This window comes from Gopherus flavomarginatus, chromosome 10 (assembly GCF_025201925.1).
Source record: "Gopherus flavomarginatus isolate rGopFla2 chromosome 10, rGopFla2.mat.asm, whole genome shotgun sequence".
NCBI lineage: Eukaryota > Metazoa > Chordata > Testudines > Testudinidae > Gopherus > Gopherus flavomarginatus.
Window position 1 is genome coordinate 1,875,233 of NC_066626.1, and position 15,055 is coordinate 1,890,287.

The 15,055-nt window shown below is 48.4% G+C and overlaps 2 protein-coding genes across 2 annotated transcripts in view; both read right to left on the reverse strand.

Annotated features, from left to right (window-relative positions):
• Positions 1-15,055, reverse strand: part of LOC127030058 (adhesion G protein-coupled receptor E3-like) — a 32,126-nt gene that overhangs the window by 8,168 nt on the left and 8,903 nt on the right.
• The window catches only part of LOC127030059 (maestro heat-like repeat-containing protein family member 2B), an 87,919-nt gene continuing 84,999 nt past the window's right edge, over positions 12,136-15,055 (reverse strand). The window contains exon 43 of the mRNA XM_050915967.1: positions 12,136-12,245. The gene's annotated coding sequence lies outside the window, so the exon portion shown is untranslated. The remainder of the gene's footprint in view (positions 12,246-15,055) is intronic.

The following is a 15,055-nucleotide window of genomic DNA, read 5'->3' on the forward strand; positions in this document are numbered from 1 at the left end:
TAGTGCTCGTGTTGGGAGAGGAAAGAGGAAGTGAAGGAAGATGCAGAGAGACACGGAAGTGCATATTGGAAAGAAACGACATGAAAATCAGCAGAAGAAATCAGAGTATATGATCTGTAGATTCAGTGCTCTCCTGCAGGAAGACAAGGGGTGTGTAAGTCTGGGGACCAGCCACTAGCAAAACTACAGAAGTTTTAGAAGGTTTGATATCGATTTGCAAACACCTAGAAGATAATAAGGTGATAAATAACAGTCAGCATGGATTTGTCAAGAATAAATCCTGTGAAATCAACCTGACAGCTTCCTTTGGCAGGATAACAAGCCTTGTGGCTGGGGGAAGCGGTAGATATGGTATATCTTGACGTTAGTGAGGTTTTTGACACTGTCTCACGTGACAAACAAACTAGAGAAATACAATCTATATGCAGCCACTCTAAGGTAGGTGCATAACTAGTTGGAAAACCGTTCCCAGCGAGCAGTTATCAGTGGTGCACAGTCAAGCTGGAAGGGCATAACAAGTGGGGTCCCTCAGGGATCAGTGATGGGTCCGGTTCTGTTCAATATTTTCATCAGTGATTTAGATCATGGCACACAGAGAACACTTATAAAGTTTGCGGATGATCCCAAGCTGGGAGGGCTTGTAAGTGCTGTGGAGGATCGGACTAAATTTCAAAATGATCTGGACACACTGGAGAAATGGTCTGAAGTAAATAGGATGAAGTTCAAGAAGGACAAATGCAAAGTTCTCTATTTAGGAAAGAACAATCAGTTGCCCACATACCAAATGAGAAATGACTGCCTAGGAAAGGGCACTGCGGAAAGGGCTCTGGGGGTCATAGTGGATCACAAGCTAAATAAGGCCTGGTCTACACTACACGTTTATTTCAAATTTAGCAGCATTAAACGGAATTAACGCTAAACCCGTCCATACAATGAAGCTCTTTATTTCGATATAAAGGGCTCTTAATATCGATATCTGTACTCCTCCCCAAGAAGGGGAGTAGTGTTGAAATCGGTATTGCCATTTCGGATTAGGGTTAGTGTGGCTGCAATTCAATGATATTGGCCTCAGGGAGCTATCCCACAGTGCACCATTGTGACCACTCTGGACAGCAGTCTGAACTCAGATGCTCTGACCAGGTAGACAGGAAAAGCCCTGCGAATTTTTGAATCTTATTTCCTGTTTGCCCAGTATGGAGAGGTGATCAGCACAGGTGACCATGGAGAGCTCATCAGAACAGGTAACCATGCAGTCTGAGAATCGAAAAAGAGCTCCAGCATGGATGGCACGGGAGGTACTGGATCTGAACACTGTATGGGGAGAGGATTCCGTGCTAGCAGAACTATGTTCCAAAAGACGAAATGCCAAAACATTTGAAAAAATCTCAAGGGGCACGATAGAGAGAGGCCACAATAGGGACTCACTATAGTGCCATGTGAAAGTTAAGGAGCTCAGACAAACCTACCAGAAAACCAATGAAGCAAATGGAAGGTCCGGGGCAGAGCCACAGACATGCCACTTCTATGCTGAGCTGCATGCAATTCTAGGTGGGGCCGCCGCCTTTATCCCATCCCTGACTGTGGATTTCGAGGAGGGGGTAATCTCTGCCATGCCTGAGGATTCTGCGGACAGAGAAGATGAGGAGGAGGAGGAGGACGATGAGCTTGAGGAGAGCACACAGCTCTCGGTTCTCCCCAACAGCCAGGATCTTTTTCTCCACCTGACTGAAGTACCCTCCCAACCCTCCCAAGGCGGTATCCCAGACCATGAAGCCAAGGATCACAAGCTAAATAAGAGTCAACAGTGTAATGCTGTTGCAAAAAAACCAAACCTCATTCTGGGATGTATTTGCACAGCAGTTCTCAAACTTTCCTACTGGTGACCCCTTTCACATAGGAAGCCTCTGAGTGCAACCCCCCTTATAAATTAAAAACATTTACATTTACATTTAACACAATTATAAATGCTGGAGGCAAAGGGGGGTTTGGGATGCAGACTGACAGCTGATGACACCCCCATGTAATACCCTCATTCCCTCCTGAGGGGTCCTGAACCCCAGTTTCAGAACCCCTGTACTAGCGGGAGTGTTGTAAGCAAGACACAAGAAGTAATTCTTCCGCTCTGCTAGAGGGATAAGGAGGATCGAGTCCTAGCGATGAAAGAAACCAACACAGAATTTCCCTGATCTTGAATGAGGTTTACAGGGGTCACCGTAATACCATCAGCAAAGGTTTTTGTCTGGGAATTTCTGTATTGGCTGATCTCTGTGCACATGCCAGTCCTGTGCTGCCAACAGTTTAACGTGTGGCTGCTCCAAAATCCCTTCCTTCCTCCCCATCTCACTCTGTCTCTCTCTCCCATCCATTTACACTCAGCTTTGCCTGTCCCTCCTGCTCCCATCTCTGAGGCTTCCTGAAGTGTTTCCATCTGCTCTGCAGAGAAACCTGCTGGGTACAGATGCCTCTGCCCGTTGGGGAGAACCCACCTTTACATTTGCCTTAGCCCTGCTGTGCTGCCGACCAGGAGCTGCCCAAGGTAAGCACCACCTGAGCCCCCTCTGGCACCCAAACCCCCTTCCAGGGCCTGAATCCCGCTCTCCCTCCTGCACCCCAACCCCTTGCCTGAGCTCTGAGCCCCATCCCCGAGCCTGAACCCCACATCCCCACCTGCATGCCAACCCCATTCCCCAGGCTTGACCTGGAGCCTGCACCCCCTTTCACAACCCAACCCCCTGCCACAGTCTGGGGAAAGTGAGTGAGGGTGGGAGACAGTGAGCGGCAGAGGGAGAGGGATGGAGTAGGCAGTGCAGGGGCCTCGGGGAAGGGTGTTTGGGTTTGTGTGATTAGACAGTTGGCAACCCTAGGGAAGAGACGCCTGGCTCCTGGCAGCCCTGCTGACTCCCCCTGTCCTGCTTCTGGTGTAATCCTGGCCTGGCCCTGGCACAGCCCCTGCTCCGCTCCGGAAGCCAGACCCAGGCACATTGGTGGCTGTGGCTCTGAGACAAACAGAAACACCGCAGTGGACGGACAGGCTGGGCTGGAGGGAGGTGGGAGCCTGGAAGCTGAACCCTCCCCAGCTAAGGCTGAGACCCAGAGGGACCCCGTCCATGGGGGGTAGGGGGCTGGCGCACTGTCCCAGACCAGTTCCCAGCTAGCTGCCCCCTCGGCCAAGACCTCTGCCTGTGTAACCCAGGCCCTTCCCAGCTCTGCCAGCTGCCCCCTCCATGCATCTCGTGGCAGGACCCACCTTCACACATGGTTGAGTTCCTGGTGGAGAGCACGTAGCCGGCCCAGCACTTACACCGGTAGCTCCCGATGGTGTTGATACAAGTGGCCTTGGAGCTGCAGATATCTGGGGAAAGGTTAAAAGAACTGGGCATATTTTGTCCAGAGACAAGATGGCTGATGGGAGACATGATAACAATCTGCAAATATACAAAAGGTTGTTATAAAGAGGACTGTGATCAATTGGTGCCCATGTCCATCAAGGGTAGGACAAGAAGGAATTGGCTTAGTTAGCAGCAAGGGATATTTAGGTTAGATATTAGGAAAACTTTCTAACTCTAAGGATGGTTCAGCACAGGAACAAGTGATCTAGGGAGGCTGTGGAATCCCTGTTATTGTGGGGGGTTAAGAACAGATTGGACAAACATCTACCAGAGATGGTCTAGATGCACTTGGTCCTGCCTCAGTGCATGGGGGTGATTGTTTGATCTCCTGAGGTCCCTTCAACTCCACATTTCTGTGATTCTGTGAAGTGCTAGGCCCTCTGCACTGTGGTCATTTTCCCCCTTAGGGTATCAGGTACTCAGCAAGGTAAATACTTTTCGGGCTGGGAGAAGTGGTAGGGCAGAAGGAAGAAGAGCAGGGCATGCTGAGAAAACAGTGCTTTCCTGCGTGCAGTGCTGTCGGTTGATACGATATAATGTAACAGGACATGAGTCAACTTGGCTTCCTGTCTAAGTTATCGAAGATTAGGAGGCGGCAATGCTTAAAATCCTCAGAATTTGACCTCCTGCCCTGATAGCATCTGAGTCACCGTGGGAACCCGAGGTGACGCGTATCCATTGGATGAGTGGAACAAAGTCCATGGGCTGAATTCGAGTGGGGCCAGGAGAGTGCAGAGGGGCCTACGGGTCTGTCTGCACTGGGGCTGGAAGGTGAGTGTTCCAGCTCGAGAAGACATAGTCACACTAGCTCTCATCCAGCTAGAAATAGACGTGTTACCGTGGTGGTGGGAGAGGCTGGCCACCCTGAGTGTGTACCTGTGGATTGGACAGGATTGTAGTCGGGGCAGGGAGACTGTCCTGTTGCTTGCCCATGTGTGGCCACACTTCAAGTTTTTGCAGAGCAAGCCTGGGTCTGTCTCCTCGAGCTAGAGTTTACCCCTAGGCATACGCTACATTGGTGTAACATGCAATTTCCTCTGCTAACTCCAATGCTCATGTTGCACCAGCTGAGACTCAATGCAGATTCTCTAAAACACTCTTAAATTTACTGGGCCAGATTCCTAGGGCTGGCTGAGATGGGCTCACTTTGAGACCAGAGCGTGGTGGGGTCCCAGATGGCTTTTCACTCCTTTCACAGCTACTGAATCACAGGGAATAACTATGGATCAATCTGGTTAAAATCTATTTCGAAGTGTTCACCCATATATGCTGGGCTAATGTATTACATGATCAATAGGTATGATTCAAATTACATATATTAATATGGATAGTATGTGCTTAACACGTTAGGATATAGATATTCAAGCCTGTCTGCAAAGGCCTATACTTTAAGAATTTAGGTGTGTTTTTATCCCTTAGCTACTTACAGAGGTATAAAAGAAAGAATCAAAATAATTGTCTATTTGTGTGAGGGCCTTCTCTCACTGGGACAGTTTGAGTCCCTGTTTAGTCATATGGAAATAAGGCAATCAGAAGCTGTTAGGAAGGTGATCCGATCTATCACCTCCAGAGAAAGGGAAGAGCCTAGAAGATATGAAAGGAAATTTAGTTTGATAGTTTTCTGTCTGGTAAGAACTTACTTATTAATAGACACAGCTGAGAAACCCTTATGTCTGTAGAAATGTAGTTGTGAAATCCTCACTTCTGTATTGTTTTGTATGTTTATTTGCATGGTCTCTGTCTGGTCTGTGATTGTTTCTGTCTGCTGTATAATTAATTTTGCTGGGTGTAAACTAATGAAGGTGGTGGGATATAATTGGTTAGCTAATCATGTTACAATTTGTTAGGATTGGCTAGGTAAATTTTAGTAGAGGCAATGATTGGTTAAGGTGTAGCTGTGAATATTTCTATATAAATTTAGGGGCAAATAGGAAGTAAGTTGGGATTCGAAAATAAGGAAAAACGAACTTGAATTTAAGCTTGCTGGAAGTTTACCCTGATAAACATTGAATTGTTTGCACCTTCGGATTTCGGGTATTGTTGCTCTCTGGTCACGCGAGAAGGACCATGGAAGGGTGAGAGTGAAAGAATAAACCGTCTAACAACACAAATAATATCCCATTGTATATACACCTCTAGCAGTTACATGGCCTGGAATAGTGGCCTGTATCTTCCTATAATCTTATTCATCTATGCTAAGTACCCCATAACACCTTGCATTAGCCAGGAAAACTGTCAGGATCAGCACACATGGGTGTTCTACTGTAGTAACAGGCAGGGAGTTACTTTCATTGGAATGTCCCAAAGATAAGGACAATATATACGGGACAAGTCTAGGAGCTGCATCACACTCTTGGTACCTGGAATTCCTGAGTCCAGGACAAAGAGCTAAGGGGTACTGTGTGGTACCAGGAAAAACAAGGTAGAAAGGTTATTGGTTAAGGATAGCCTCACAGGGTGCATACAGTACCTCTTTCCTTGTAAACAGGTTGGGTATAGAAAGGACAGCTTTAGGGGTGTGTATGTGGATGCAAGCCTTCTTTGTAAGGTGAATTCAGCACTGCTGCAGGAGACAGGTTCCTGAAAATTGGAGTTGTATTGAACCTTTGTTCCTGTAATATGCTGTTACTGACTTTTAGCAATAAACCAGACCGATATTGGTTATTTGGTCTCTTGGGCATATTGCATAACGAACCAAGATGTGGTCAAGCTATTGACCATAGGGTTTACAAACAGAAAGGAAACCCAGAATCTTCAGAACTGGAAAAGTTTCAGAGCGGTATCTGTGTTAGTCTGTATCAGCAAAAAATAATGAGGAGTCCTTGTGGCAGCTTAGAGACTAACAAATTGATTTGGGCATAGATTCATAGACTCTAGGACTGGAAGGGACCTCGAGAGGTCATCGAGTCCAGTCCCCTGCCCTCATGGCGGACCAAATACTGTCTAGACCATCCCTGATAGACATTTATCTAACCTACTCTTAAATATCTCCAGAGACGGAGATTCCACAACCTCCCTTGGCAATTTATTCCAGTGTTTAACTACCTGACAGTTAGGAACTTTTTCCTATTGTCCAACTAAATCTCCCTTGCTGCAGTTTAAGCCCATTGCTTCTTGTTCTATCATTAGAGGCTAAGGTGGACAAGTTTTCTCCCTCCTCCTGATGACATCCTTTTAGATACCTGAAAACTGCTATCATGTCCCCAATTCTTTTAGCCTTCCTTCACAGGTCATGTTCTCAAGACCTTTAATCATTCTTGTTGCTCTTCTCTGGATCCTCTCCAATTTCTCCACATCTTTCTTGAAAAGCATAAGCTTTTGTAGGCTAGAAGTCACTACATTAGATGCATGGAGTTGAAAATACAGTAGCAGGTATAAATAGACAACATATGAAAAGATGGGAGTTGCCTTACCAAGTGGGAGGTCAGTCAATTCAATTAACAATAGGATACCAAGGGAGGAAAAATCACTTTTGTAGTGGTAATGAGATTGGCCATTTCAAACAATTGACAAGAAGGTGTGAGTAACAGTAGGGTCAAATTAGTATGGGGGAAATGAGGTTTTGTAATTACCCAGCCACTCCCAGTCTTTATTCAAGCCTAATTTGATAGCGTCCAGTTTGCAAATTAATTCTAGTTTTGCAGTTTCACGTTGGAGTCTGTTTTTGAAGATTTTTTCTTGAAGAACTGCCACTTTTAGGACTGTTACTGAGTGACTAGGGAGATTGAAGTGTTCTCCTATTGGTTTTTGAATGTTATAATTCCTGATGTCAGATTTGTGTCCATTTAGTCTTTTGCGAGAGACTGTCCGGTTTGGCCAATGTACATGGCCTGAATAAAGACTGGGAAGCAGATATTAATGAGTGTCTGGGGCTCAGTGGAGTAAACTGAGGACCCAACACCAACTGCACCAATGTGATTGGGAATTACTCCTGCAGCTGCATTGATGGATATGAGTCCAGGCCTGGGAAAGCCAAATTCCTGTACGCGAGTGAGAACAGCTGCCAGGGTGAACTCTCCCCTTGCTGCCACTACTCCCTGCTCAGTCCCCCACACCCCTGGGCTCATTCCAGGCCTGGTGCTGCAGCCGAGGCTGCTGCCATCTGCGGCAAAGGCACCCGATCCACTCACCAGGGCTGTGATCAGCCGTGAACCTCGACTGCTGCCCCAGCACATGGGGGCCAGGATCTCCCCTGGCTCGGTATTTGGAATGGGACTAAACCCCTAGGTTTGCAGAAAAGCACTAGGGAGACGGGTGGGAAGCCTCGCTGCTAGGGCCCCCCTGAGCCTGGGAAGGAGCCTCATATATGGTCCATAGCCATAGCAGAGTGCGCTCTGCCCCCTGTGGGCTCTGGGGAGCAGAGAATAGGCACAGCACAGTGTGCCCCAGGCATGCCCCTGATCCTCCGCCATGGGTCCTGGGGAGCAGAGAATAGGCACAGTCCCTGATGCTCTAGCCTGGCCCCCAATCTGCCCTGATTGGCCCCAGGGTGCTGAGAATAGCCACAGCGCAGGGTACTACGGCCATGCCCCGAACCACCCCCTTCAACAGGCGGCCGGCATGGTGGGTGTAGGGCCCTTACACCAGCTCCAGGCTGGCTGGGGAGGCCCCTGCACAGGATGGGGGGATTGTCAGAGACCATTATGCTGCCACAGTGGCCCAGCAGAGCCTCAATGTAGCTGTGAATCTGACCTTTGACTGTTTAATACTCAGGACACCGGTCACCTGGGTCCTGGGACTCCCGTTGCGCAGGTCATTACAGGTGGGTGCACTGGCCGCATGTCGGGGGTCTGAGGGCTTCGGCCATAGACCCCCGAGTGCCATCAGAGAGCAAACAAACTAATTTAAAGGAACACCATCCAATTCCCCCACACTCCCCTGGGCGCAGCCCACCCACGCTTCTCCTAGTGCTCCATGGGAGAGGTGGGGCTGGATGTATCCCAAATGGGGAGGGGATCCATCAGGCTGGGGTCTTTAACGCTGAGTGTGGCTTCCCTTCTTGTGACTAGCTCCACTTCAGCACCTCCTTTCTTCTCTCCACCATTGCAGCTCCCGGATTCGTGGCTGCCCCGTGTCTAAACCATTCAGCCAGGTCATGCTGTGATCCCCATTCTGGGGGAGCCTTTCAAAGTCAGACCCCTCTCTCCTATGCCTGCTAGTGAAAACCTTCCTCCGGGGCTCCTAGCCCCTCTTGCCTCAGGGGCCCACTATTGGGCCCAGCCCTCAGGCTGTAGAGAATCCCCACCTGTCCCCTCCCAGGCAAGCTTCCTTCTAGTTAGCACCCTGCATGCAGCCTAAGTCACTTCCCCTTTGCAACTTAACTGGCTGATCGCCCCCCCCCCCTTAACCCCATTCTGTCAGGGCTGATGCAGGGAGGGGATCGTAGGGTCCTGGTCTGGATAAGATTTGGTCTCCAGTCTGGGATGGGGTGGGAGAAGTTGTGCTGCAGGGACTGGGGCCCTGCAAATAGCAGGGAAGAAAGGAGAATAGAATGAGGGGGAGGGTAGATGGAGCAGACAGACTGACCGACAGACCACGCCCCCTGCAATGGGTTGGGGGTGTCTCCATGGTCATTCGCCCCCAGTGCACCCCCTGCCCTGCTATGTGTGACCCCCTCCCACCCTGCTGTCCCTTCTTAGACATTGATGAGTGCTGCAAGACCTCAGATATCTGCAGTCCCAAGGTCATGTGTATCAACACCAATGGAAGCTACTGGTGTAAGTACCGGGCTGGCTACGTCCCCTCCAACAGGAACACAACCCTGTGCCAAGGTGAGTCCTGCCATGGAGGGCATGGAGGGAGCATCTGAGGGGGCTGAGCAGAGTCTGAAGCTACATAGGCAGAGGTCTTGCCCGAGAGGGCAGGGAGCTGAGAACAGGTCTTGGATGTCGCACCAGACCCCCTGCTCCCCATGGACGGGGTCCCTCTGAGTCTCAACCCTAGCTGGGGAGGGCTCATCCTCAAAGCCCTCACCTCCCTCCAGCCCAGCCTGTCCGTCCACTGGGGTGTTTCCAGTTGTCTCAGAGCCACAGCCACCGGCGTGCCCATGTCTGGCTTGGGGAGCGGAGGGATTCTCCCCTCCCTCCATGCAGGAAGGTGATTCCGGAAGCAGAATGACTGTACCCAATTGGGCAAGGAATGTGGGTGAAGCCAACACCAATGAAGATGCCTGTACACCAAGGCAAGGAGGCTCTGTAACAAAATGGAGGAACTAGAGCTACTGCTGCAGGAAGTGGAACCAGACACTGCAGGGATAACAGAAACCTGGTGGAACAGACATGGCTGGAGTCCAGGGATTGAAGGGTACGTGCTGTTCAGGAAAGACAGGAACAAAGGCAAAGAAGAAAACCCTTGAGCCATCAGTTTACCCATAAACAAAGCTAGTGTTCTCCCTCGAACCATTGTATGTTCTCTACAACCCCTCCCCCCACCTCTGCCCAAGTAAGGTTCTGATGTATAGATCCAAGCTCTGCATCAGTTCCACTGGGATTCCATCTCCTGACTGATCGTGCTGGGGCTCTGCCTGTCTCCAGCACTCAGGACCCTGCGCTGCCACCATCACCTGGGAACTCCGACCAGTTCAAGCCTTATGGAGTGGGTGAGATCCATCCCTCTCTCTCCGTTTTCTTTTCTACCTCAGGTATTAACCATTAAAATGTAACTGTTATGTTTGTTTAGCCCTCCTGGTGTAGTTATCACTATGATTCAATACATAACTTCTATGGTTCAGCTGGTTGCTTCTCTCTCTTCTCTGAATTTTAACCTTTTGTGTTTTAGCTTCCCCCATTTACTCTGCAGCGACGCTTCTTGTACGTAAGCTAAAGATCCCTGTAGTGCCCCCAAAATACTGTGGGGTTTGCTCATCAAGTGGGTTACTACCAGTACAATTGTAATGTGAAAATGGGATAGAGATGTGTTAAACTTGGGGAACATGGGGGTGGCGGGAGGGAGCTGAAAGTGCTGCTCAACCCAGCTGATTGAGTAGAGGAACGCATGAGGGGATCAGCTAGAGAGTGCTGATTGACCTGGTCCTCTCAGACTTGCTCTGCTAGTGTGTGTGTGCACATGTTCATCTAGTTCTAGGGCTGGAGGAACCCAGCCCTGGGGAACCTAGGTCCTGCAGCGTAGCTCCATTGGGAGGGAACTTGCAGAAGGAAGGAGTAGAACTCCATATGAACACACAAGCGACTTTCACAGCACATTAATAGAATTACAGAACCCCTCCCCCAGAAGAGTAACCCTGATAAATGAGCCAACCTCCAAAGTGACAGGCACAACTGGGAACAGCATACAAAAAGCCCTTTTCCTTCCTCAGGAAAGCTGGATCCCAGGCATGTTGGTTAATGCTGCTGGGAGATTGCTTTAGGTGAAAAACTGCTGTAATAATTGATTTTAGACACTAAGAAGCATGTTATGATTTTCATTTTATATGTAACCAGTTCTGCTTCCATGATCTTGACTCGGTACCTCTTAAATCTTAAACTTTGATAATAAATTTAGGATTATTCCACTATACTTATGTCTCAGTGCTGTGAGCTTATAAAGATCTGATCCTGAGCTGTACCAATCAAGCTGTTTAGATTCTGTTCTTCGGTAATTTCTGTGAGTGTCCTCTAACAGTAACCTGATGCTACTGGGGGACACTTTCAGAGGGGCCTGGGGGCTGCGGTGCAACTAGTGTTACCGTGCAAGGCAGAGCAAGGGCTGGCAGAGCCCTATGGAGATTGGTAGGCTGGCTAACAGACCGGTGGTGTTATGCTTGACTAGATATCAGCTCCATGAGAAAATTTTCCTCCTGATCAACTGTTCTCCTGCACTGGACGCAGGAGAAGTAGGAATCAGCTAAATCTGCAGCAAGGGAGATTTAGGTTAGATATTAAGAAAAACTTTCTAACTATAAAGGTAGTTAAGTTCTGGAATAGGCTTCAAAGGGAGGTTGTGGAATCCCCGTCACTGGAGGTTTTAAAGAACCTATCGGACAAAGAGCTGTCAGGGGCGGTCTAAGTATAGTGCTGGATGGGATGATATTTCTAGGACCCTCTCAGCCCTACATTTCTAGGATTCTCTGAACTGTAGAGTTTAACTGGTGAGCTCCGCAGTGAACTGCCCCATCAGCCTTCACCCAGCTCTAGTCCAATGTGAATTATTAACAAAATGAACTGGTCCCCGACATGAAGATGTCACAAGACCAGTGAGCACAGCAGGACATTCCCTGTCAGAGATACTCAATGACAGTCGTTCCCTTGTAGTGCAGTGGGGGAAACTAGGGAATCCAATGGTTCCTCTCGGATAAAGTCTTGCAGGAGGACACAAACAGGGACTTGGCTTAGAAAAGCAGAGATGCCTTCCCTCACACACTATTACAGGCACCTATCCTAAGTCTGTAAGTAAACAGACACAGTTCACAGACAGCCTTCTGACCCAGAAATAGGCTAGACAGGAGGGAGGATAACTCACCAGAACACAGTCCATTCCACTTACAACCCAGAATTCATCAGCAACACTGAATTCCCAGAAAAACAAAGAAGAGAATATGACTAAGAACCAAACCCCCGATCACTAGCTACAGGGATTAGCTCTAACTTTGTGGGGATCCCGGAAGAGTGATTAGAGACCCTAGAGAGGCGTTGAGCTGAAGTCTTCCAGCTCCACGGAGAAAGGGCAAGGGAGGAAGCCCCCACATCATGGTTACAGTGGACATTGAAGAAGCCCCAATTTCTCTGAAAAACGAAATCAGGCCTCTGAATTGAAACAGATACTTCAAACAGTTTAATAGGAAATGTGTACACAGTATATACAAAATCTGGAGCTGGGTTATTTACATATGACCTTGTTTGTGTGATACACAGCCAGCACCTGAAAAAGAAATGTGAAGAGTCCTCAGGATTTGTCCAGTGCCCCTTAATACACATAAATAGAGTGGAAAATACTAGGGAATAACAACATGAGAACATGGACCGTGGATAAGCTGCTGGATACGGTAGAGAAAACAATCACCAAAACAGGAAACACTACAAGATTAGGGGAACCCATACTACTTAATAGAGTCACTTTTGAATTAGCAGAATGTGTCACTTCAACAGGGGTCTCTATTGATTTTCTTCCAATAGTCAACTGTTACATGAACATTGTCTCCCATTGAGAACTATAAGCAACAACATCCCAGACTCCTTCTGAGTTTCGCCCTCCTCTGCTAACTGCTGCCTGGTGAATCCTCACAGGCCCTGAACCAGAGGGACAGTAAATTGGAGAATGAGGTGGTGATGGAGACTAGAAACCTGACCATTCAGTGACCTTTTGCTATGAGATGGAGGATCATAGTAGCTAACTTTGGAGGATAAGTTATATCTGCTGAATGCCTTCTCTGAAGAGCAGAGCATCCTTATCTCCCAATAACACCAGTGGGAGTTTGAGAACACTCAGCAACTCATAGGCTTGGGAAAGACAAATACAAAGGCCTTGGGCGGCTAGAGTTAAGCACTGAAATCTGCAGGTAGAAGCCTAAATACCCATTATAACCACCTGCAGAGGTCCTGATTAGGGCATTTAAATCTCTATCAGCATTGTGGTGTTTCAAATAGATATTTGAAAAACAAAGGGACTGATATTTAAAGGCATCAGACAACTTGATGCCAGGTGAGTGGGTTTTCCAACCCCAGATACCTAAACTCAGACTCCTAACAACCACGGGTAGGTGCATCAATAGGGGTGAGGTTAGTTGTAAAGTCACTCTTTTGCTGCCCTATGTTGCAGTGGAGCAGGGCAAAGTAGCCATAAAGCTGCCCTAAGAGGCAGCTAGGAATTCCCCAGCATGTGCAAATACCTAAGACCCAGAGAACCAGCATACAGAGTGTATAGCCAGTGTAGCTGGCTGTATGTCACCAACTCCTAGCTTCCCACCCAAGTATATGGGGTGTGAGCTGGGAACAGAAGATGGCACACACAGTGTGCATTGTGCTATAGCTATCTCCAGTGCAGCAATGGATGTTACGAGACAGCATAACGTAGAACAACCCAGAGCCTAGAGCTCAGGTGTATTTGAGGATCTGGGCTAGTACTTGGCTGTTACTATAGTAATGACCCCTGAGCAAGCAGTATTATGTACATGCTTATCACAGAGCTTGTCCAGAGGCAGCATGTCCATCAGAATGACTAGATGTCCTGCTGTGTAATAAAAATGCTTTGAGTAATAAAAATCAACACAAGCTACTTTACAGGGCCTGATCCTTCTCTCACTTACAGCATCTGAGCAGTAGGACAACGGCGAATACTGCCCAGTATTATAGTTGCCTCTGTCTTGTTGCAATTTTGGGTAGCAGGAGCGAGGAGTGTAAAGGCCCTACTGTCAATCAAAAGTTAACCCCACCCCTTGACCCAATAAGCCCTGCCCACCGGTCATCAGAAGCCCCACCCCATGGGGGCATTACTTCCAGGGTCAAGGCGGACACATGACCAGAAGCACGGTGTGTCATGTGACCCCTCTAAGAACTCCTTCCACTATACCAATCAGGATAGGTTTTGCCCCGATAGGAACGCCCTGAGAGAAGATTTAACCAATCAAGGGGAGTTCTGGGGTTTGTGTGACCCCTCTAAGAACTCCTCCCACTGCCCTCTACCAATCAGGAGGGGCTTCAGCCACTAGAAACCACCCTGAGAGGAGATTAGACCAATTGGGGGGAATTCTGGGACGGGCTGACCATCCAGAAGTGGTTCGTATGACCCCTCTAAGAACTCCTCCCACCACCCTCTACCAGTCACGATGGATTTCGGCTGCAGAGGACTGCCCCGAAAGGAGACTTGACCAAAATAGGGCAGGTTCTGCGACGGTGCGACCACCCAGAAGAGGGTCATGTGACCCCTCTAAGAACTCCTCCCAATGCCCTCTGCCAATCAAAGTGCAGCACCATCACCCCATAAGTCTCAGCGCTGGGCAGAGGAGGTCATCTCTTACCAAGAAGACGTGTTTCAGAAATTGTGGAAAGGCTGAGAGGAAACGTGGAATCCTTTACCATCCCCCTGAGAACTTCAGATTTTGTTTTAGCCCCACGGACCTTTGGACTTGTGTGGAGAATTGCTACAGCAGCAACAGTTCCGAAGAGGATGAAGGAGCAGCCGAGAGGATTCCTTTGGCCCAGCCATTGATGGATATACCAGAATCTGAACCTGCAGCCCAAACATTCATGAGACACCCTGATGAGCATGATGGCCTCTCATTGTCCACCACCCTGAAGGAGGAAGGTGATCATTGCTTGGGGGAGTTACCGGCGGACAAGCTGAACAGAAAAGATGTCACTCAGGTAGATGAATGATTAAGAAGCAACAATTGATGATGAGGTGTAATGAGGTTAGGAACCTGGGGTTGTGTAAATCTAAAAAACAAGCAGTGAGAACTTACACTTGTTTCTTGTCTGAGACAGCTCGATGATGCCTTTCTAGAGGACCCAGAGGCCCTGGACAACATTGCATCAAGTAGCAAAGATGAACCGGGCCCGCCTTGTTTTTGCTGAATGCTGCTAAAAATTGTTGAATAGGACTTCGAGGATGAAGGTTGAGTTTAGGAGAAGGTTTGGCATAGAACTCGCTGAGCCAGTGCCACATTGTGAGCGTAAAAATTTATGTGGGCTGTTGTATGAGTTGCTGTTTGTCCTGTTCTTAATCACTGTCTT